Source organism: Rhinoderma darwinii (genome assembly GCF_050947455.1).
Source record: "Rhinoderma darwinii isolate aRhiDar2 chromosome 10 unlocalized genomic scaffold, aRhiDar2.hap1 SUPER_10_unloc_11, whole genome shotgun sequence".
NCBI classification, from domain to species: domain Eukaryota; kingdom Metazoa; phylum Chordata; class Amphibia; order Anura; family Rhinodermatidae; genus Rhinoderma; species Rhinoderma darwinii.
In genome coordinates this window covers 598,015-620,625 of record NW_027461831.1, presented here as the reverse complement: position 1 = coordinate 620,625, position 22,611 = coordinate 598,015, and the positions used below count along the sequence as shown (strand labels likewise).

The window sequence follows — 22,611 nt, the reverse complement described above, 5'->3', positions numbered from 1 at the left end:
ACCTAGTGCATTTTGAGGCCTCTTTTTTATTAGAATATATTTTAGGCAGCATGCCAGGTTTGAAGAGGTGTTGAGGTATGAAAGCAATGGAAACCCACCAGAAGTGACCCCATTTTGGAAACTAGACCCCTCAAGGAATTCATTTATGGTTGTTGTTATCATTTTGACCACACCGTTTTTTCACAGCACCTATTTGAATTGGGCTGTGAAATTAAAAAAATGATATTTTTTCCATTAAGATGTAATTTTTGTTCAAAATTTCTTATTTTCACAAGGAATAAAACACCCCATTTTGTTGCCCAATTTGTCCTGAGTGCGGCAATACCCCATTTGTGGTGATAAACTGATGTTTGGGCCCATGGCAGGACTCAGAAGGAAAGGACCACCATTTGGCCTACTGGAGCTTTTCTGGTGCTAAGTCATGTAGGCAGAACCCCTGAGGTACCAGTACAGTTAAAACCCCCGAGAAGTGACCCCATTTTAAAAACTACACCCCTTAAGACATTCATCTAGTGGTGTAGTGAGCATTTTGACCCCACAGTTATTGTGTAAAAGGTAATGCGCAGCAGATGGTGCAAAGTGAGATTTGCAATTTCCTATGCATATATGCCATTTCAGTGTCTGATATATTGTGCCCAGCATGTGCCACTGGAGACATACACCCCATAAATTGTAATGTGGGTTCTCCCGGGTACGGCAATACCCTACATGTGGCTGTTATTAGCTGCCTGGGCACACGACAGGGCTCAGAAGGGAAGGACCACCATTTAGCCTACTGGAGCTTTTCTGGTGCTAAGTCATGTAGGCAGAACCCCTGAGGTACCAGTACAGTTGAAACCCCCGAGAAGTGACCCCATTTTAAAAACTACACCCCTTAAGACATTCATCTAGTGGTGTAGTGAGCATTTTGACCCCACAGTTATTGTGTAAAAGGTAATGCGCAGCAGATGGTGCAAAGTGAGATTTGCAATTTCCTATGCATATATGCCATTTCAGTGTCTGATATATTGTGCCCAGCATGTGCCACTGGAGACATAAACCCCATAAATTGTAATGTGGGTTCTCCCGGGTACGGCAATACCCTACATGTGGCTGTTATTAGCTGCCTGGGCACACGACAGGGCTCAGAAGGGAAGGACCACCATTTAGCCTACTGGAGCTTTTCTGGTGCTAAGTCATGTAGGCAGAACCCCTGAGGTACCAGTACAGTTAAAACCCCCGAGAAGTGACCCCATTTTAAAAACTACACCCCTTAAGACATTCATCTAGTGGTGTAGTGAGCATTTTGACCCCACAGTTATTGTGTAAAAGGTAATGCGCAGCAGATGGTGCAAAGTGAGATTTGCAATTTCCTATGCATATATGCCATTTCAGTGTCTGATATATTGTGCCCAGCATGTGCCACTGGAGACATACACCCCATAAATTGTAATGTGGGTTCTCCCGGGTACGGCAATACCCTACATGTGGCTGTTATTAGCTGCCTGGGCACACGACAGGGCTCAGAAGGGAAGGACCACCATTTAGCCTACTGGAGCTTTTCTGGTGCTAAGTCATGTAGGCAGAACCCCTGAGGTACCAGTACAGTTGAAACCCCCGAGAAGTGACCCCATTTTAAAAACTACACCCCTTAAGACATTCATCTAGTGGTGTAGTGAGCATTTTGACCCCACAGTTATTGTGTAAAAGGTAATGCGCAGCAGATGGTGCAAAGTGAGATTTGCAATTTCCTATGCATATATGCCATTTCAGTGTCTGATATATTGTGCCCAGCATGTGCCACTGGAGACATACACCCCATAAATTGTAATGTGGGTTCTCCCGGGTACGGCAATACCCTACATGTGGCTGTTATTAGCTGCCTGGGCACACGACAGGGCTCAGAAGGGAAGGACCACCATTTAGCCTACTGGAGCTTTTCTGGTGCTAAGTCATGTAGGCAGAACCCCTGAGGTACCAGTACAGTTGAAACCCCCGAGAAGTGACCCCATTTTAAAAACTACACCCCTTAAGACATTCATCTAGTGGTGTAGTGAGCATTTTGACCCCACAGTTATTGTGTAAAAGGTAATGCGCAGTAGATGGTGCAAAGTGAGATTTGCAATTTCCTATACATATATGCCATTTCAGTGTCCGATATATTGTGCCCAGCATGTGCCACCGGAGACATACACCCCATAAATTGTAATGTGGGTTCTCCCGGGTACGGCAATACCCTACATGTGGCTGTTATTTGCTGCTTGGGCACATGGCAGGGCTCAAAAGGGAAAGATGAGGGGGATAAGCTGTGCGGAGTGCATCAGGGTAAATTAAAAATCAAGGGATGTATGGTAAATTTTAAAACAATCTTTCATACAGAGCCCTGGTTTTTCGGGACACGTGTCGCATTGGTATGTTGTGTCCTTCCTTATCCCCCTCTTATAGCACACTTTGCACCTCTTTTGACTTTTTCCCTTCTTGCCAGTTTGGGGAACTTCTCCTGGAAAGTGTTGCCCTGGTACGATGCGTGTGGCCTCGCTTCCAGAAGTACTGGGTGCCCCTCCTTCCTGGTCGCCAAAAATTAGGTTCTTTATAACCACCTCTTGAAATTCCAGGAAAGTTCCCCTCTGGCCTGCACATCGACGTAGCACGTACGCATTGTACAATGCCATCTGTATGATGTGCACGGCCAGCTTCTTATACCACACCCTCGATTTCCGCGTAGCGCTGTAGGGCTTCAGGACTTGATCTGACAAGTCCACCCCTCCCATGTACCTATTGTAGTCCAGGATGCAATCTGGTTTGGGGGTCTCTGTACTGGTACCTCGTACAGGTACATGGGTACTGGTGTGGCCATGTATTGTTGTCAATACAAGGACATCTCTCTTGTCCTTGTACTTGACACACAATATGTTGCTACTAGAATGTGCCCTGCTCTCACCCCTTCTGAGTGTTTGCCCAAGCAGTGTTTTAGGGAGGCCTCTAAGATTTTTTCTAGCAGTGCCGCATGCCGCAGTCCTTCTGGAAGCGAGGCACTTGAAGAGCGGGACGCTGGTATAAAAATTATCCAGGTAGAGGTGGTAACCCTGGTCCAGCAGTGGGTGCACCAAATCCCACACAATTTTTGCGTTAATTCCCAGTAAGGGGGGGCATTCTGGGGGCTGAATACTGCTGTCCTTCCCTTCATATATCCTGAATTTATATGTATACCCTGATGCACTCTCGCACAGCTTATACAACTTCACGCCATACCTTGCCCTCTTACTTGGCAGGTATTGGCGGAATTGAAGCCTCCCTTTAAAATGTACCAGGGACTCATCAATGGAAATACACTTCTCGGGGGTGTATGCTTGGGCAAACCGGGCACTGAAATGGTCTAATAGGGGTCTCAGTTTATATAAACGGTCAAAACTGGGGTCATCTCGGGGTGGGCACTGCTCATTATCGGCATAATGTAGGAAGCGAAGTATTGCCTCATAACGCATCCTGGACATGGCCATACGGTACATCGGGGTGTGGTATAGGATGTCCGTGCTCCAGTAGGTCCTAATGGATGGCTTTTTTAGAAGCCCCATGTTCAAGAGCAGTCCCCAGAACTTGCCCAACTCTGCTGCGTTTACAGGAGTCCACCTCTGGGATTGGGCATAAAATGAGTTGGGGTTCTTGGTGATATACTGTTGGGCATATAAATTAGTCTGGGTGACCATTAGCTCTATAAAGTTATCAGTGAAGAAGAACTTGAAAAAGTCCATCTCACTGAACCCTGCCGTGTTAAATTTGATGCCTGGGCTGCCCGTGTACTCAGGGATTTGGGGTTCATAATGGTCTGGTGTGGGCGTCCAAATGGGGTCACTTCGTTCAGGGGTATCACTTGTTGTGGGGTCACTTCTCTCAGGGATTTCTACTATGGTGGTGGTCCTGGGGCGTCTCCTAGGGGGTCCCTCCTCTTCATCGCTGGATGAGGAGGTAGACAAATAAAATAGTGTATCGCCATCCGACGAGTCTGTGTCGAAGGCCAGAAATGCATACGCCTCTTCAGCAGTAAATGTCCGTTGGGACATGCTTGTTGTGCGAAGACAAAATTTATATACTGCAAAAAAATAAATCCCTAACTGGGAGCAATAGGATAGCACAACTAGCACAAATGTGTGTTTTGTTTTTAGAGAGCAAGTGGACTTCCCTGACACTAAAGCTAACTAGGGCGAGGGTTCCTAACACTAAACCTAACTAAATTTTATGTGGACTTCCCTAACGCTAAACCTAACTACGGCGACGATTCCCTGACACTAAACCTATCTAGATTATTTCAAGCTTCCCTGACACTAAACCTAACTACGGTGACGGGTGCCTGACACTAAACCTATCTAATTATTCCGAGCTTCCCTGACGCTAAACCTAACTACGGTGATGGATCCCTAACGCTAAGCCTATCTATGGTGACCGATTCCTGACGCTAAATTCCCTGACACTATACCTAACTATGCTTTTTGACGGTTCCCTGACACTAACTAACCCTAATACTAAACTAACCAGTTAAATTTTCAAAATTGGCTAAACTAACTATTTTTTTTTGTTTCTTTTTTTTCTTTTTATATTTTTTTTTTTGTTTTATGTTTTATATAGAAAAAAATGAAAAAAAAATCCCCAGGGACCAAGAAATGTGGTCCTGAAGACTGAAAAGTGGTCAGTGATAGGAGATCACTGACCAAAAAACGTGGGTAGAACTCAAAGAGGAAGGGAACAGGAGTGGGTAGTGGATGGGGTGGTGGGAAGCAAAAAAAACGTTGTTTTAGAAACTTTTTTTCACTTTTTTTCACTTCTTTTCTCTCTGACTCTCTGCTCACAACCGATCTCAACGCCTCGCTAACTCCAACAGGGCGTTCAGGGCGGTTGCAGCAGGATGTGAGGTCAGAGAGAGGAAGTGACGAGAATGATCGCTGCTATTGGCTAGTTACTCACTGACTAGCCAATAGCGGCGATCGGCGAGGCGGGACCATAGTAAATGGTCCCGGCCCATTATGCTGTGATAGCATGCTGTCAGAAACAGCAGCTATCACAGCTCAGGAACGCCGGGCTCGAGCACTGCTGTGCTGAATGAGACCGATCGCTGCTATTGGCTAGTTACTCACTGACTAGCCAATAGCGGCGATCGGCGAGGCGGGACCATAGTAAATGGTCCCGTCCCATTATGCCGTGATAGCCTGCTGTCAGAAACAGCAGCTATCACAGCGCATGAACGCGCCGGGCGCGCGCACCGCTGTTCTAACTGCAAGACGTACTATTACGGCATGGAGCGCGAACGATAGAGCTGCCATGACGTAATAGTACGTCAAGGAGGCTAATACTAAACTAACCAGTTAAATTTTCAAAATTGGCTAAACTAACTATTTTTTTTTGTTTCTTTTTTTTCTTTTTATATTTTTTTTTTTGTTTTATGTTTTATATAGAAAAAAATGAAAAAAAAATCCCCAGGGACCAAGAAATGTGGTCCTGAAGACTGAAAAGTGGTCAGTGATAGGAGATCACTGACCAAAAAACGTGGGTAGAACTCAAAGAGGAAGGGAACAGGAGTGGGTAGTGGATGGGGTGGTGGGAAGCAAAAAAAACGTTGTTTTAGAAACTTTTTTTCACTTTTTTTCACTTCTTTTCTCTCTGACTCTCTGCTCACAACCGATCTCAACGCCTCGCTAACTCCAACAGGGCGTTCAGGGCGGTTGCAGCAGGATGTGAGGTCAGAGAGAGGAAGTGACGAGAATGATCGCTGCTATTGGCTAGTTACTCACTGACTAGCCAATAGCGGCGATCGGCGAGGCGGGACCATAGTAAATGGTCCCGGCCCATTATGCTGTGATAGCATGCTGTCAGAAACAGCAGCTATCACAGCTCAGGAACGCCGGGCTCGAGCACTGCTGTGCTGAATGAGACCGATCGCTGCTATTGGCTAGTTACTCACTGACTAGCCAATAGCGGCGATCGGCGAGGCGGGACCATAGTAAATGGTCCCGTCCCATTATGCCGTGATAGCCTGCTGTCAGAAACAGCAGCTATCACAGCGCATGAACGCGCCGGGCGCGCGCACCGCTGTTCTAACTGCAAGACGTACTATTACGGCATGGAGCGCGAACGATAGAGCTGCCATGACGTAATAGTACGTCAAGGAGGCTAATACTAAACTAACCAGTTAAATTTTCAAAATTGGCTAAACTAACTATTTTTTTTTGTTTCTTTTTTTTCTTTTTATATTTTTTTTTTTGTTTTATGTTTTATATAGAAAAAAATGAAAAAAAAATCCCCAGGGACCAAGAAATGTGGTCCTGAAGACTGAAAAGTGGTCAGTGATAGGAGATCACTGACCAAAAAACGTGGGTAGAACTCAAAGAGGAAGGGAACAGGAGTGGGTAGTGGATGGGGTGGTGGGAAGCAAAAAAAACGTTGTTTTAGAAACTTTTTTTCACTTTTTTTCACTTCTTTTCTCTCTGACTCTCTGCTCACAACCGATCTCAACGCCTCGCTAACTCCAACAGGGCGTTCAGGGCGGTTGCAGCAGGATGTGAGGTCAGAGAGAGGAAGTGACGAGAATGATCGCTGCTATTGGCTAGTTACTCACTGACTAGCCAATAGCGGCGATCGGCGAGGCGGGACCATAGTAAATGGTCCCGGCCCATTATGCTGTGATAGCATGCTGTCAGAAACAGCAGCTATCACAGCTCAGGAACGCCGGGCTCGAGCACTGCTGTGCTGAATGAGACCGATCGCTGCTATTGGCTAGTTACTCACTGACTAGCCAATAGCGGCGATCGGCGAGGCGGGACCATAGTAAATGGTCCCGTCCCATTATGCCGTGATAGCCTGCTGTCAGAAACAGCAGCTATCACAGCGCATGAACGCGCCGGGCGCGCGCACCGCTGTTCTAACTGCAAGACGTACTATTACGGCATGGAGCGCGAACGATAGAGCTGCCATGACGTAATAGTACGTCAAGGAGCGGGAAGGGGTTAAGCTTTCGTATTTTTATTATTTCTGGTTAAACAGAACACAATCCTAAATAGCTCTCTAGGTTAATGTGGAATTGAACGCTCTCTGGACAACATCTTACACCATCGCCGGGCGGCAGAAACGAGGCAGTCTCCTCCCACAATGCCTAAAGGTCACCTAAAGAGACGTTGATGAGGTTAGGCACTCGCATATACATACTACACGCTGCATCAGGCAACTATGGAAGTTTCTCTATTTCTGTTATGTATGGGGTGGGAGTGGGGGGAGGGGAAGATTAAAGTGACTGATGAGAAGTAAATCATAAATGATTAAGGTGCGTTCTAGGAACAAAACAAAAACATTCAAAAACATGCATCTGAGTCGTAATCTTCAATGCCTCAAACAGTCTGCCATATTGGTCACCAGATAAACATTGGTTTAGATCAAGGGGCCTCTAAAGTTCATCTACACCTAGCTTGTCTTCTTCATCAAGCTGGCCGTCTTTGTACAAGAATGTTAGGAGGAAGAGTGCCACGTCCATGGAGGACCAGTAAGCCGTGTGCGACGTCATGGCCGACCAGTATCTGCTTTCTACCAGCCCTTCTCGTAGCTCAAAGTCAATCTGGTGCTCCAAATCCACTGTAAGATCTGCGTCCAGTGAGCCCAAGATGCTGTGTGGAATGGTTTGGGACGTTGTAGCACCTGGACTCTGTACTGACTTCTTGTCTTCCCCATCAGCCAATTCTTTTACTTCATAACCTTGAGATGTAGTTGCACTAGAACGTGCAAATCTTGAGAACAACATTCCCACCAGGCCTTTTCCGATGCTTGCGGCACCTAATATACTTGCTTTGCCTATATTTGTTATGGACTCTCCATAGTGTCTTCGAGGCAGAACCGGTGAAGTGCTTGGGCTTGGTATGCTTTCTGTATCGGACATTGAGGTAGTATCTTTGGACGGGTTGATGAGACTCTGTCTAATATGCTTGTATAGAATGGGATTTGTGGTGTTGGATGAGTGGATCTGGACAGGTGCAATGTTGCTGCAGTGCTTCAATATTAATGGCTCGAGTCTGTAGGCCACTGGATCTGCAGGGTGGAATACATTAAACAAACGATTACAAATAGCTCTAGGTAAAATATGTTCTTTAGTTCCGCGATTTCCAGGACGAATTCCACGCAAAGCCAAGAATATTGCTAGGGGCTCACCCATGCAGAAAAAATTCTCGACCTTAAATTTTAAAACCGGGGCATTAGACATAGAATTTTTAAGTCCATGTAATCGGTCTTCCAGTTCTTTTAACCGTTGTTTGGTCAGGAAAAGCTCTCGAAGGAGATGCTGTTCTTCTTAATTAATCCACTGGTCCTCGGGCTCTTCATCCTGGTCCATCTGTTCATGGACATGGACTGGATTCCACCCAGTCATGATATCGTATGTAATCACACATCCCAGTGAATGGGATACAATAGACACTTTGCCACCTCGGTCTTCAAACTCCGGGTTCCGGGAGCAAAATAAGTTGTATAAACGGTTCAGCTCCTGCTGTAATCTTTTCACTAACTCATCTCTGTATAGAGGGCTGGTATAGTGCATAATGTCCATTGCGCTGCTGTTCAGCATGTCCCGAATCCCACGCACCTTATCTGGAGTAATGGAATCTACCGTATCTCCGCCCAGAGCAAGCTTGGAACGCCATTCCACAGGGAGGAACTCAACATGCTCTGAAGTCTGATAAAGTGCTTCTCTTCAATCTTTCTTGCAGTCTCTCTCATCATGGCTGTATTTTTGATAATTCTTCCTTGATCCATCTTCTGTCCAATACCATGGACAACAAAAACAATGTGACTTGTGTCGACAGGCTTGTACTCGTACGTAGCTTCTTCAACATAACCTCTATGAAGCCTGGTCCTGCTGCTTGAAGCTTTTGAGAACCCCAACTTTTGGGTAACAGTCCTTGCTATTTTAGAAGTTGTTGCATCGCTGTAGAGATAGACTTCATCCACACTGTGCCAATCGACGTGGCTGCGGCTTAACTTCAAACTGTGGATGGCTTCATAACGCTTTCTTTTAGCACATGGGGCGCTTGTGCTCTCGTTATATCCTCTCCAATTGAACAGGAAAGGGAGGGAGAAGGGAGCAAGGTGGTAGATAACATCCTTGTGGTCCACGGGTTTTGCCACTTCCAGGTCAAAGTTGTCATGCATCTGATGACCCCTAAAGCAGGTGAGATGTTCCTGTTCAATCAAGTTGCTCTCATCTTCATCGAGAGGTTGCCACGTGCCATCAATGAACCACTGACCTCGCATCACAGGAATTTTATCGTTCTGGTTCCAGTAGACTGGATAACACTCCCCCTCGGTGACATCCACCTCGTGCAGGCTGCTCCTCACACACACAGGCTCGATCTTTACCACATTCCCGATGTTCACCAGGTCTAGGCCGGCGGCTCCCGACTCCCCATCTCCCGGCACGGCTGCTTCTCCATCCGGGGCAGCGCTGAGCTCCAGCAGGCGGCGGTAGGCTATCTCGATGCGCAGGGAGTCGTAGCCGATGAACGGTTTCCTGCTCTAGGATATTTTCTGGAAAGAAATTTTCCCATTTCACTGTAAAAAAAAAAAAGAAAATGCTCAATGTTAAATAATATGGAAAAATTGTCAGAATTGTTTCATCTTAATAATCAGCAGTCTGATAATCTATAGGACTGAGGGGATGATGTACATCAGTGGGGGGGCATGGTTGTTGATGTGAGGTCTGGGTGTAGCTAGCAGAGAGCCAGGCCACACACCAAAAGGCCAAGAAGATGGAGAAGAATCCCAATCCATTGGTCTCCATAAAGTGAGAAGTCGCCAATAAATGAGAAAATCGCACTGTGTCAATTCACGGAAAGAAAGACCGGGTTGCACTTTCCTGCAGTCCCTGGCAATCTCCCTATGTGTTTCACCGCCATCTAAACAAGATCCTCCTAGAACCGCCCGCTGTGATATCTACAACAGAATAAAATAATCAAAATAATCAAAACAGGATGAACAAAAAAATTCACTGAAACAATCAACAAAATAACATTTATTTCCTTAACAACATGCCACATACATGTACATGGCAGTCGTTAAGGGGAAGTATGGAGCGAGATCACGGGCTGGGGTCGCTCCATACTTAGCGGGTAATGGCTGTGTAATATAGCCAACACCGCACTGCAACGGACAGAATCAAATATCACTTTGATTATTCCCATTTAACCCCTTAGAGGCCACAGTCAATCACGACCACAGCATCTAACACATTAGAATGAGAGGGGCGACCCCCTCCGACGTGCCATTGTCCCCCCACGATGCTATAGCGGGATGCCAATGGTTATAATGGCAGCCTGGGGGCCTAATGAAGGGTCTGCCATCTTTGTTCTCCGGCAGGGCTTTATAGGTGGCTGTAAGAATCACAATATACTGCAATCTTTACTATTGCAGTAGATCGTGTGAGCGATCGCTGGGTCAAGTCCACTAGGGGGAAAACTCAACAGATTTTTAAAAAAGTTAAATTCCCTCTTCCCATTTTTTCCGTAGAGTAATGTTAACAAAATATAAATTAGCATAACTGATATCGCCGCGTTTGCAAAAGTTCAAACTATTACAATCTGATGTTATCTAACCCACTGAACACAGTAAAAAAAATAAAAAATCTTTAAAACACCCAAATTGCTGTTTTTTGGTCACGTTAGTTTCCCCAAAAAATAGAATAAAAACTGATCAAAAAGTCGCACCCCAAAATGGTAACAATAAAAGCTCGCCTCGCAAAAAATAAGCCCTCACATCGCTCAATCTACAGAAACATAAAAAAAGTTATGGCTCTCAGATTTTGGCGACGCAAAACTAATTTTTTGAATAAATAGTTTTACATAAGAGGTAAAACATGAAAAAACTATACATTCGGTATCGCTGTAATCCGTAGAATAAAGTGAACATGTAGTTATTACCGGACGATAGACGCTGTAAAAACAAAAGCAAGGCAGGAAATAATAAACGAAAATGGAAAAAAACGAAAATTGGTCGTGTCATTAAGGAGTCAAATCAAGAGAGGGAGTGGGGGAAAGACGCCAAGCTGCAGGGTCCAAAGTGGAAGAGGATGAAGGGCATTACTATCTTCTGGGAGCTCTATAGCCCCCTACCATGTGATCACTGGCCAATCCCTGTAGATCATGATGAAGTGATGCCACCCCTCATTTATTTATTCTTAAAGTGACCCCGCCAGTCAAAGCTCCCAACCGTATGCCCCTGGGGAGCTGAAAAGCTGTATACCGTGATCTACATGTAATATAATTATTAACCCCTTGATGTTGCACCCAATTTTGTCCTTTAAGCTGCAAATATTTTTTTTCGCTTTTGTCTCCCTTTATTGTGACCATGAGCATTTAAAGGAGCACTCCACTTTATTTATTTTTTTGCACCCTCCATTTGTGCAGTCGTGTTTCAGTGGGGAGCTGGGTGTAGAAATACTTACCGATCCCTGGATCCTGTCGTTTTTCGGTTCCAGGGCCGCGCACGTGATCTTCATTCTGACCTGGTCTGGAATCACTGCTGTTTAGAAAACCGTAAGTCAATGCATTCCTATGGAGCCTCGTTCTGGCCTCGTCCTGGCCTTGCTGGCTTCCATAGGAATGCATTGAGAGTCTGATTTCCGGTTTATTCAAAAGTACCGTGACTCCAGACAAGTCAGAGGGAAGATCAGGTGAGCGGCGTTGGACCCGAAAAATACAAAATGCGGGGATCGGTCAGTATTTTGCACACATATATATTTTTTGGGGATATTTATTTAACTTTTTTTAAATTCTGTTTAGTAGTCCCCCTAGTGGACTTGAACCAGTGATCATTGGATCGCTCACACGATCTACTGCAATACTAACGTATTGCAGTATATCGTGATTCTTACAGCCACCTATGAAGCCCTGCCGGAGAACAAAGATGGCAGACCCTTCATTAGGCCCCCAGGCTACCATTATAACCATTGGCATCCCGCTATAGCATCGTGTGGGGACAATGGCACGTCGGAGGGGGTCGCCCCTCTCATTCTAATGCGTTAGATGCTGTGGTCGTGATTGACTTTGGCATCTAAGGGGTTAAACAGGCAGACTCAAAGTGATATTTGATTCTGTCCATTGCAGTGCGGTGTTGGCTATATTACACAGCCATTACCCGCTAAGTATGGAGTGACCCCAGCCCGTGATCTCGCTCCATACTTCCCTTCAACGACTGCCATGTACATGTATGTGACATGTTGTTAAGGAGTTAAACGTCATTTTGTTGATAATTGATTCAGAGTTTTTATGTTCATCCTGTTTTGATCATTTTCTTCTGTTCCAGACGTCACAGCGGCGGTTCTAGGAGGATCTTGTCTCTACCGTTCGTGAAATCACCCGGAAACAACTGGAGCATGCCCATCGCGCCTGCAATGTTCTGGCACCCAGGGTGACCTGTTTATCTTGCAATGTGTTTATCCAACCAGCGGACATAATAATAAAAGCTGTGGCCGACCCCCACTTTACCCCACATCTTGGTCTGAGTCCCAGTTATTTCATATAAATGTTAGAGGTTGTGTTATATGGGGGTGATGCCTTCATTGGTCCTGTCAGTCTTCTTTTACCAAATGTAATCCCCTGTGATACAATGCCGTCACCCGAAACAACATGGAAAAATCAATGGAGGGGGGTAAATAGTTTTTATTAGCACAGTATAACAGATGACCTTACATTGACCTCTGTGAAAAAAAACGCTAAAATGTCACTACATCAATGACTTATGTTCTGGGGTCTGCGAAGCGCATAGCAGATTATAAGTTCATAGCAGATACTAAACCATGGCAGCTCCAGAGCAGAACTGACCTTACTGTGACATCACGATGACATCACTGAGCTATGATGTCACAGAGAGCTGAGAATTTGGGAATTCCCCTGACAGCAGCAGAACTGACCTTACTGTGACATCATGATTACATCACTTAACTATGATGTCACAGAGAGATGATGGGAGGTTATAAATATTCCCCTGACAGCAGCCCGGTCTTTCTTTCTGTGAATTGACACAGAGTGTGATTTGCTAATTTATTGGCGACTTTTCACTATTATGGAAATCAACGGACTGGGATTCTTCCCCATCTTCTTGGCCTTTTGGTGTGTGGCCTGGCTCTCTGGAGGCTACACCCTGACTGTGATCAAGGACCATGCTCCCCCACTGATGTACATCAGGTAAGATGGAGAATTACACGACTCTTATTTTATAGTTTGGGAATGTATAAGGTAATTACTTAAATATGGAGGAAATATCTAAGTAACAAAATGGCTTCCATTACCCAGAGGGGCTGCAAGAGGACAGAGAAACGCATCCCCTCATCCCTATAGATTATTATCAGACTGATGATTATTAAGATTAAACAATTATGAAAAATTTTCGATATTATTTAACATTGACTTTTTCTTTTTCGTTTCACAGTGAAACGGGAAATTTCTTTCCCGAAAATATCCTGTTTAGAATAGGATTCGTAGGAATGGCCATTGCCTGTAAGTAAATATCACAGAAGTGATTATAATATGTTCTTACTTCTGGGGGATGGCGGGTTATTATAAAATGTCTTATATCTGATTATATTACTCTGGGGTCAAACCTACATTTATTTTTATAAAAATGTGATTACTACGTCAGTGAGAGATGCAGGCCGGTTGCTAGGGACACATTGCTGGACAAGACTGTGGTTGTTAGAAAGTGTATCCCTAGCAACCAGACTGTCAGACATGACTCAGACTTGGCATCAGTCCCGCCCTGCCCCCATCTCAGCCTGCAGCAGTAATCAGATTATTCTAAATAATAAATAAAGTTTTGTTAATCTCAATTGATAATAATAGTCCGGATCAGACGATGCAGATAAATGTTCCCGTCCATGACCTGCCTAGGTAGAGTCGTGTGTTAAAGGAACAGTGTCACTACCAACTTTGTTTTTAATATGTTATGTGTTTTTGTGTGATAGCTCAATAAATTTTATTAATGTATGTTGGTGTGTTGTACTTTTTACGTTTTTAATTGATTAACTTCTCTATGGGGGCTGCCATTTTTGTTTCCATTACTGTGTGTGTCGATTAACGACACACACAGCCATGGAATACGGCAGCCACAGTCCCATAGGGACTGCGAACGGCTCCCGTCCCATTGACTGCCGTGTACGGCGTCTGTGTGGGAACTGCGCATGCGCCGCTCCCACACAGTCCTATTCGAAATTGGCGCCGTCCGGCGCCATTTTCCTGTGGACCGGAAGTCGCGGCCGGACAGTAATATTACTACTTCCGGTCGCGGCTTCCGGACAAGTGCACATGGGACAGCGGCAGCAAAGGGAGCGGACGGGCCGCGGCGGCAGGAGCAGGTAAGCGATTTCAATGTATGTTAGTGTTTGTGTGTGTTTACTACTGCATGTAAACCTACTACACTGTGAGTTACCTCAAAAAATGGCGACACACAGTGTAGCAGGTTAAACCTTTCAAACCCCTCGTTTATCCCGGCACTAGCCAGGATAAAGGAGGGGGGGATGCTGAGCGCTCACTAGAGCGATAGCTTTTAACCCAATGTTGCAATGCTGCAATTTTGGGAACTAGCTCCAAACAGCTCCATCTAGTGACCAAAAATGGGTAGTATTATAAATTTTGAAAAATTTGAAAAAATTTATAATATTTCCTGACTCGCGAAAAAAATAAAAAAAATTTGAACAATGTTTAATCACCCACACACTAAATGTTTAAATTTAAAAAAAAAAACATGTTTTTGGGGCGACACCATGCCTTTAACCTTAGACCATACTATCCCCCCCACCCCCACTTAGTAAAGACACATGACACCGAGGTTGGATGTGAAATGGCCACAGCAGCCGTTTATTAATTTCACAGTTTTATAAAAACAATTTAAATCCGAAACATTCGGATAACTAGTTAGGAATCCACCAGAGAATTCCTCCTAATAATTCACATGACCCAACATGGGTCAGAATCATAAATAACAATTAAACGTTAACATTAACCCGAGCAGAGGAAGTCCTTGAAGCCCCTTCAGATGTTCCTTATTAAGAACACACCGAATTAGCCATCTGCAAACCACCAATTACCTCCAGCCGTAAACCAGCTCGGAAGCACCGTTCACCTCTGCAGATGGCTCCAACCACTAGAAGTCCACTTCAAGGGGATAACACCCGATGAAGCCCTCAAGTGATGTACCGACCACTAGAAGTCCACTTCAAAGGGATAACACCCGATGAAGTCTTCAACCATGTACCTTTTTTGGGGGACGCATACCCCCGATGCGACCCCCCCACCATTTTGTACTGACTGGCCTCAAGGACTCCCCCCGCCACAGCGAAACAGGCCTTGACCCCCTTAAGCCTGTGAGTTCCTCCACACCACCACCGCCCTTTCTATGCCTTCTGCTATCGCCAAGCTCCACAGATCAATGCCAACCTCGGTCAGATGAACCCCGTCACTTCTCCAGAAATTCCCCACTCCTGACTCCAAATCCCTATGCCTTACGCAAATGCCCCCGTTCTTTGCCACAAAACGGGACACCGCCCGGTTAACCTTTATGCGAGCCTTATTGACTCTCTCCACCGATCTAGCTAACCGCCAATGCTTTCTTGGGACTATGTCCGACCACACTACCACCAACTTGGGATAAGATACCCACAAACACAACATATCATGTTTGATATCCCGCACCAACTCACGAAAAGGGCGGACTCCTAAGTCATTCCCACCCACGTGCAACACTAAAACCTCCGGAACCCTATCAAGCCGCGCATATGTCTGGAATTCCGCCAACACCCTGTTCCACGACATACCTCTAAAACCCAGCCAATGCACAACCGCATCCTGTCGCGGAATGCGCAACTGGCGACCATCCGGGCGGACGTCCGCCCTCAAAGCCCCCCAGTGCACGTACGAATGACCCATCAACCACACCAGACAAGGAGGCGAATCTGAAACGGAAAAAACAATTAGGCACCACCAATATAACATTTGTAAAGCGTAAATAACCCCAATCATAACATATGGGGGCGGACATAGGACTTAAACCTTTTAGACTCCCAACGACCAATACGCCTCACCCCCTCATCATCCAACCCCCAGCGCCCCGCTTCCGTTGCTGCGCCAATCCTGAAGGAATGAGATGAATATGAGCCTGCCGCTACACCAACCGCCGTCAAACATTTTTTAAATACAGCTCCAAACTGAAACCTGGACAAAAACGACCCGTCCATATGACGTAACAAAGGCAAATCTGGAGACCCCCCGTTTTGCGTAAAACCCCGCATGCACTCTACAGGGCACATGACCGACCCCGGGAGAGCGAACAAAACTATCAGCTTACCCTTCCCTACTTGGTCAGTTTTAGATCGACGCAACCATACCTCTAGCCGATCTGCAAATAGGCTCACCTCCCCAGATCTCAGCCCCCCTGCCCGTTTAGTACTTGGCGACACCAACTCACCTATTCTAAATGCTCCAAAGAACGCTAACGAAAAAGCCAATCGAAACAAATCCATTTCATCTGAAGAACGACATACCGATGCTAATGAACCGCCCAACGAGCTAAGCAAAGCAAACGACACCGGCCTTCTACTATCCGCCTCCACCCTACCTCGGCGCAACCCCTTCAAAGCCTGCGATACCAGAAATTCCTTCGATACATCCCGAAAGCCCCGCAACTTAAACCCAAACGCCACTGCAGATATGAACCGGTTCACCTTCGCTACTGAAAACCCCGCCTCCCAGGCGTCACCTAACCAGTACAAAAGTGCCACCAACCTGTCTCTATCCGTATTGACGTCACCCAACTCTCTTAACCACTCCTCCCACTGCCTCCAACAAGCAGCATACGCACTCCACGTCGCGCGCGCCAAAGACCTTTTTAACAGCTGCTCTACGGGACCGATACCAGATCCCACAGATGCTCCGGACACGCCAACCCGAGACGTTCCGCTCCCGGTGCCAATTGCCGAAACCGGTCCCACTGCGAGCGAGAAAGAGCATCAGCGATACAATTCTGAACACCCGGGACATGCACCGCCACCACCCACGCGTTCAATGACAAACACACCAACACTAAATGTCGCAACAATTGAACTACCGGAGGAGAGGACGCCGTGATATTATTAATGGCCAGCACCACCCCCATGTTGTCGCAGTAAAAACGGACCTTCTTATCCCTGAGCCTGTCCCCCCAAATGGTAGCCGCCACCACGATGGGAAACAGCTCGAGCAGGGCCAGATTCCGCGTGAGTCCACTGGACACCCAGCTAGCCGGCCATTGACCCGCGCACCACGGACCTCCCCCATAAGCTCCAAAACCACCCACCCCAGCCGCATCCGTAAAAATATTCAAATCACTCGTATCCTGCGCAGGCGCCATCCATAGCGAGCGACCATTGTACTGGCCCAAGAAGTCATCCCAAACCTGAAGATCAGCTCGGTGCTCCTCCTTGAGCCGCACAAAATGATGCGGCGCGCGCACTCCCGCCGTTGCCGCCGCCAACCTCCTACCAAACACCCTCCCCATCGGCATAATCCGGCAGGCGAAATTCAACTTCCCCAGCAGCGACTGAAGCTCCCTCAGCGCCATTTTCTTCATTCTACAAGCCCGTCGAACCTCCAGCCTCAAAGCCCCCAACTTATCCGCCGGGAGCCGACACTCCATTGCCACCGAGTCAATTTCGATTCCCAAGAAACAAATCGTCGCTACTGGCCCCTCCGTTTTTTCCGGCGCCAAAGGGATCCCAAAATCCCTCGCCACCTTCTGTAGTGCATGAAGCAAATTACCGCAAACCGGCGAACCCCCCGGGCCAACGCACAAAAAATCATCTAAGTAATGGATCAACGAGTCGACCCCGGATACTCCCCTCGCTACCCACTCCACGAAGCTACTAAACGCCTCGAAGTATGCACAAGAAAGAGAACACCCCATCGGAAGGCACCGATCCACGTAAAAGGCCCCATTCCAAAAACAACCCAACAGCCGTTGGCTTTCTGGATGGACCGGCAACAACCTGAACGCCGCCTCGATGTCGGTTTTTGCTAGCAGCGCCCCCGGACCCGCAGCCCGCACTAACCCCACCGCCTTATCGAATGAGGTATAAACTACGGAACACAACTCGTGATCAATCCCGTCATTTACCGACGAACCTTTGGGATACGATAAATGTTGAATCAAACGAAACTTTCCGGGCTCGCGTTTAGGGACAATACCCAAAGGGGACACGACTAAATCTTTTACCGGCGACTCAACAAATGGCCCCGACATGCGCCCCAACGAAACTTCTTTTAACAACTTTTCCGACACGACTTCCGCATGCAAGTAAGCCGATTTTAAATTCCTCCGCGTAACCGGAACCTCATAAGGAGGCGGAGGAATAACAAAACCAACACAAAACCCTTCATAAAGCAACTTAGCTGCCGCCCTATCCGGATACTCACTTAGATAAGGGGCCATCCTTTCCACCCTCACCGGCGACACCCCCTTGACCAGCCCCATGCTGGTTCCCTGACCTCTTTTTTCGCATACATTTTGCCGCCCCGTGTGATGCACCATTACACTCGGAGCACACGTGCTTGAACTTGCACGTGGCCCCGAACTTGCACTGACCTTCATTGAATTGCCAGCAAAACCCCGCCTTTCCCCCGCCGCTTTGTCCACTCTGACTAGACTGGCCTCCCTGGCCACCGCTCCCGGGAAAGGGCTGCCTAACCGGAGCCGTAACCCGTAACCAGAGAGCAATATCCTTCTGGTCCCACCGAATCGCCGGCCGAACCGCCTTCCGCTGACGGAATTGCTCATCATATCGCAGCCACGCCTGACCCCCATACGCCCTATGAGCCTCCCCAATGGCATCAAAATAACAAAATAACGCCGAACAATTTTCCGGCGCCTTTTCCCCTATCACACTAGCCAATATGGCGAACGCCTGCGACCAATTAACGAACGTCTGCGGGATAAGCCTATACCGCCGCCGTTCCTCCTCGTCCTTTTTACTCTCATCCCGCTTGCTCTTATCCAAATTAAATGTAGCCAGCGGCAAGAGAGAAAAAATTTCAACATATTCGTCTTTCCAGATCCGATCACGCACCTCCTGCTTTAAATGCGCCCCCAACGGACCCTCAAAACAAACATACACCTCCCCCCGAGCACGATCGTCCATACGCACTCGATCGCCGTCCTTCTGTGCCTCGGTCTGTACCGACACCGCGACCGCCTCTCTAACCGCCACCACAGGACGCGCCTGTAACGATCCCACGTATCTGGGGCCTTCCCAAACTACCGCAGGAGACACTTCCGTTACTACCGGCGCCGCGGCCCTATCCAGGCGCCCCACCAGCTCCCTTAAGCAACCCACTAAGTCTGCCAAACCTGCTCCGTCGCGTCCGCCCGCGCCACTACCGGCCCCCGATGCAATGCTAGCCGCCCCCCCCGCCGACACCCGACATAAAAATCGCTGGATAAGACAAAGATGGAGTTATACACTCACCGGGCTGCACAGGCGCTGTGTTCCCGTCAGCCGGACCATCCTGACCTCGACGATACACGTCCAGTTCACCTTCCTCCAGTTCTTCTCTCGCCGACGACTGTCCCTCCCAACGACATCTTCGGAACGGGGATGAGGACGCGCTGACCGATGGGCCGGCAACCTGCCGCCCGACCGCCGGGACCCAGACTTCCGACCGGACCTGTTGCCTTGACGTCGCTGCAGATCTAGGCGTCCGTCTAGACGATCCTGACGAAGCCTGCCCCCTGGCCGGAACATCACCATGCGGGGCGGCCGTACCTTGTTCTCCAAATCTTCCATCTGATGGGGGAGGGGTGACAGGGAGCCCAGCCTGCGACTCCCTGCTTACCGCCGGACCCCGTCGCGGCCTGGGATTCCTGCCAGGACGCAGGGCCTGGGAAGGGGCGGTCCTCCCAGCTGCCTAGCCTGCAGCGTCCGGGATCGGGCTCCCTCTGCGACGCCGTGTCCGCGGGACTACCTCAGGACTGAGGCGCTCTGGAGGTCGGGACCGCCGAGAGGGACGGGTCGACCCAGCCTGCGTCGCCGTCACCCCTGGCACCGCTCTCTGCTTGCCCAGCGCAGGAGCGGTTGTTGCCGACTCCCCCCCCGCCGCCATAGCCATGCTCGTAAGGGGGCCGGGGGAGGGGAGCCTGTCCCTTTCAACAGACCCCGAACGCCGTGCCAGACGTGGCGAAACGGCGTCCGGGATCCTAGTTATTGCAGCCACGGTCTCCTCTAGCCATCCGGGACCGTGGTGCACAGCAGCGGCACGCAGCCGCTCTAACATAAGGGCTTCTGCCATTACTAAAAGCCGGGCAACGGGGAGCTTACTTGCTTCTATGTTACTCCTCCCGCTGCTTCCGGCTCAATGCCGAGAAACAGCGGGAAGCGCAGTAACGGCCCCCCGTCCCCCTTAACTCCTCCCCGTCCCTCCTTCAGCTCCTACCAACTCTCCCTCACCTAATTAACCCTTTCCCTACCAGGACGGTCATGTCGGCCTCCCTTCACCCTGCTGCGTCCAGCCTCTTCTTTATTGTAGGTTTCTTGTTGGGTTTAGCGCTTGGTCCGCGCTTCATAGATGTTATTAGGTTGTTTTACACATGGTACAGGATTTATTTGGCTCATTTTCTCTTTTTCAGCTCTGGGTCTGACGTTTCTACATTACAAGTTCATCATGCTCCATGCTGAAGCCTTTGGGCCTCGTCAGACCTTGGTTCAAAAGATCCTCCTGGCAATTGGATGGTCATCATGCGTTTGGACGGCCATGATGGCTATGTTTTCGGTAAGTTAATAAATGTTTTATGTCAATAGGGTTGTCCCATCTGCCCTAAATAGGGACCCGCTGGCAATCAGCTGATCACTGTGTTTCCGGCAGCTGAACCCCTGGTGATCATGATCAGCGGTTATCACCGTGTGGCCACACATTAAAGTGGTATTACATGGCTTATACCAATGAATGGACGACCATGTAGTAGATGTGTGTCTGCTCCATCTAACAGAGAGGAGTCCCAAGCAGGAGACCAACCTCTATATCCATAATGTCTCTGTGGTTATTATATCAGAACACGTTATTTAGGATTTATTGGGAAGTTCTGAGGGTAAGTTAGTGATTAGTTCCATAAGATTTGCTGTAACCTCTGTCTTCTTGTTTTCTAGACCTACCGTTATCCAATGACTCACCGGATTTGCGCTTTCATTGCATTCGGGTTTGGCAGCCTTTACAACCTTTGGCAGTCCATACTCCTCTACAAAGTGCCCGAAAGCCGAAGAGTCATCAGCCATTTCAGACTGGCGTCCTGTATAATGGCCGTAACCTTAGTGGTTTTCTGTATCCTTTCTTAAATAATATTTGAATGGAATCCAACCGTACTTGTCTTTAGGTTCACATGTAGGAAACATCAGATCCTGAGGTGATCATTTCCCTTTATTTTCTGATCTCCGCCGTCAGATGGCGACATGCTGGTGTAACACAGCGCCATCTGGTAACATTGTTCAGCTTCTTGCAGGAAGATACTGAATAGAAAGCAGCGGTACTGTCCTTGCTATACTGTATATGTATTATATTAACATTTATCTTACATAAAAGTGTAGTAAATTGTATAGGACACTTACTAAACATAATAAACGTTATTTTCCTATATAATAACCCACCAGTCATTGGAAGTAGGGTATCCGTATACACCTACCTGTGCGCTGGAGATCAATGTGTAAAGGTATGTACAGTATATCTCATACATAAGTTATTGACATGCTGAGCCGCTGGTACAAACCAGTGAACGTAAAATTCCTTTAATCCGGCACTAATGAGATTATCAATAATTCTGGAATATTGTATAGATTTTATATGCACCCCTAGAAGCCGTTCTATAGGAAAACAATTGGACCTATAATCTTTGTGCTTATTCTCAGCATCATGGTGGTCGTGACGTCCGCAATGTAATGGATGTGGTGTCACATGACAATGGGTCAGGTCCGTTTTGCATCGCCGTCAGTCGCATGACTCCATGCAATAAACATGAATGCAGCAAAACCTCGCCCCGGGTGGAAAGTTCTTGTTTTGTGCAACTTTTAATGTATACATTTTGATATTTTTTTCACAGATCAGTGAAATGACAGCAAAGATCATGGAGTGGTCGATGTTGGTCCTCATGCTGGTGAATGTATTGAGCTACTATCAGAATATGCAGGTCAGTAGACGTCACCTCATTATCACCTCGTATACCGGACCTCGTAATAACATTATTATTCATCTCTACAATCATGGGGTTTATAATGTGGATATGTGTTTCTTTTCTTAGAGTTTATCTATAACAATAACCTGGAAAAGCTTCACCATCTCCAAGAGGGAGAAGAACCAGGACTCTGGAGTATAAAGAGGACCATCGTGGACGGTGACGTGAGACGGTTTCATCAGACCACACAGATGCCTGTCTGTTTTAAAGAAACACTATGGGCCGGTCACTAACGGCTTAAAAGGGGATCCCGCCCCATAAATGTGAGGAAATAACCAGTCCACTACCCACCCTCTGCCCCCTTGGACCTTGCCCAGACAATGATGACTACTACCACTGGGTTCAGCTGTTATGGTCACTACTGTCTCC

General features: G+C 47.4%; 1 pseudogene; it reads right to left on the bottom strand.

The window, feature by feature from the left end:
* Positions 1–7,333: 7,333 nt before the first annotated feature.
* On the bottom strand, positions 7,334–9,370 carry LOC142697941 (phospholipase DDHD1 pseudogene; annotated as a pseudogene).
* Positions 9,371–22,611: the final 13,241 nt, after the last annotated feature.